At 42.7% G+C, this 2882-nt stretch overlaps 1 protein-coding gene across 4 annotated transcripts in view; it reads right to left on the bottom strand.

Moving 5' to 3' along the window:
• Positions 1-2882, bottom strand: part of LOC143289766 (uncharacterized) — a 34376-nt gene extending 31494 nt beyond the window's left edge. For 3 of the 4 annotated variants that reach the window (XM_076598877.1, XM_076598878.1, XM_076598874.1), the window contains exon 1: positions 2798-2882. The gene's annotated coding sequence lies outside the window, so the exon portion shown is untranslated. Of the gene's footprint in view, positions 1-885; positions 1221-2797 lie in introns of those variants that run through there. The other variant, XM_076598876.1, reaches the window with a different exon arrangement.

Here is a 2882-nt window from a genome sequence, read left to right as displayed (position 1 = left end):
ACACACACACACACATACACACACACACACACACACACACACACACACACACACACACAGTGTATAAACACACACACATGCACGCGCACAGACTTGTCTAATTTTTTTAGTCTAGTATCCTGAATTCTGGGATCAACGAAGTCAAATCATGTTGCCAATTACTGTCCAACCGACCACAAAGCGGCTATTTCAAGGCAGTCTGGGATACATAAAAACAGGAGGAGTTTGTATTATACTCCATGTTTGGTGATACATATACTTACCATGTCAAACTGATGCAAACTAGGCCTATCAGTTTGCTCTGCTTGTCCAAATTTCGCGCGGCTAACAGTGAAAAGATGCCCCTTCTTACCCGGTCCGCTCTTAGCCAATCAAACGCCTCTAAAAGCTACAAGCGCTGAATCATTCTGTAAAAACAACAATTTTCATACATTTTGCGCAGCAGGCATGTGGGAAGTGACATGCAGAAAGCAGATGCACAGGGGAAAGCACGAAACCCACTCGTGTAATCAAGTGCTGGGATGACAAATAATGCAAAACCACCCACACTCACTGTCAAGCTCAGCTTGCCATGTTCTTTGTTCACCACTGAATGGATGGATGGAGGGGTGGGGGTGGGGAGAGGAGACGGGGCTGGGGAGAAGGGAAGAAGGTGAAGCCGGGACTGGTGAGAGGGCTCCCTCATTAGCACAAGCAAAGTGCGACATTGCTTAATATTAATAGCGCACCTGGCAAAAGGGCTGCATATGAGCGTTGCAAACGAACAAACCAGAATAAAAATTAACCCAATAAACAAGAACCCAAAAACCACTGAAAATTGTTAAAAATTACTAACATCTATTCACGGTCATTTTGCTTACAATATATATATACATAAACACTGACCTTAACATAATGCTCTGAAGTTAAGGTATGAAAACAGGCGTACACAGTGTGATGTGGACAAGCCGTATAAACCATGGGCTTGGCTTGGTATTAAAAGAAGGTAAAAATGCCATCATCATTATCATAACCATTGACACCATCATCAGCATCATAGCCATGCGGCCATCATCATTATCATATTGATAGCCATGATTCCATCATCATTATAGTAGCCATGACATCACCATCACAGCCATGACATCATCATCACAGCTATGACATCACCATCACAGCCATGACATCATCATCACAGCTATGACATCACCATCACAGCCATGACATCATCATCACAGCCATGACATCACCATCACAGCCATGACATCATCATCACAGCTATGACATCACCATCACAGCCATGACATCATCATCATAGTCATGACACCACTATTTTATGATCATTGCCCTGACACCATCATCACAGCTATGACATCATATCACAGCCATGACATCATCATCATAGCCATGACATCAACATCACAGCCATGACATCACCATCACAGCTATATCACCATCACAGCCATGACATTATCATCACAGCTATGACATCACCATCACAGCCATGACATCATCATCACAGTCATGACACCACTATTTTATGATCATTGCCCTGACACCATCATCACAGCTATGGCATCATATCACAGCCATGACATCATCACAGCCATGACACCACTATTTTATGATCATTGCCCTGACACCATCATCACAGCTATGACATCATATCACAGCCATGACATCATCATCATAGCCATGACACCACCATTTTATGATCACTGCCCTGACATCATCATAGTAGCCATGACATCACCATCACAGCCATGACATCATCATCACAGCCATGACACCACTATTTTATTATCATTGCCCTGACATCATCATAGTAGCCATGACATCACCATCACAGCCATGACATCATCATCAGGGCCATGACACCACTATTTTATGATCATTTCCCTGACATCATCATAGTAGCCATGACATGACCATCACAGCCATATGACATCATCATCGTAGCCAAGACACCACCATCATTGGCATGCCATGACATCATCATCATCATGGCAATACCGTCATAACTATGACACTGCCATCATTGCCATGGCACCACAATCACCATACCCATTACATCATCATGATCGCCACACGACAATCATAACCATGACACTGTCATCATAGCCATGACACCACCATCATAGCCATGACACCACCATCATAGCCATGACACCACTTCTTCAGCATCGCCGAAACAACACCATCTCATCATCATAGCCATGACACCATCACCAAAATCGACCGGGTACAATCCAGTTTTAACGTCCTTGAATTCAGGCGCCTGTTTCAAAGGCAATTACCGTGCACATATATGAAACGATATTACCACTAGCTGATGTTGTAACTCATTTTCAGAGGTTTTCGACTCTGTTTTGAGGGTTATTTTACTCAATTTTGGTGTGTTTTCTGTGCTTAACTGACCTGCCGCCATCTTGCAAGTCCGAAAAATCGTCTGCAATGAAAAAGGTAAACAAAAAACACGGGGTCTTGACACGACAAGTGTCGGTACGAGTTCGTGATAAGAGTAATTTCTCGTCGTATTATGACTAATTCTTGGTTAGAAGTGCCGATTAAACGCAACATGTCATTTCCCATATGCCTCCTTTGCAGAACACACTACATTTTTCCGTTAAATATGTCCCAGAATTTAAGATGTTAAAATAGGTCACTGGGAATGCACACACTTTTGCCAGAGTGCCAGAGCTCTGGTTCTATTCTGTTGTCGTTCTTACGGAAAATAGAATTCTTTATAGTTCTCCTTCACTTCTTTCCATTCTTTTTAAATCTGAAAATAAGTGCATAAAATCGAGCAAATACTGACCTGAGTATGTAATTCCCGGACCAAGAAAATACTAAGAGATGCTCGAAGCGCTTATGCCATTTAGTGGGAACCGCGGCGCATTAAC

The sequence above is a fragment of the Babylonia areolata genome, chromosome 14, assembly GCF_041734735.1.
Source record: "Babylonia areolata isolate BAREFJ2019XMU chromosome 14, ASM4173473v1, whole genome shotgun sequence".
In the NCBI taxonomy this organism is placed as follows: Eukaryota; Metazoa; Mollusca; class Gastropoda; order Neogastropoda; family Buccinidae; genus Babylonia; species Babylonia areolata.
This window is presented reverse-complemented; position numbering and strand designations above follow the sequence as displayed.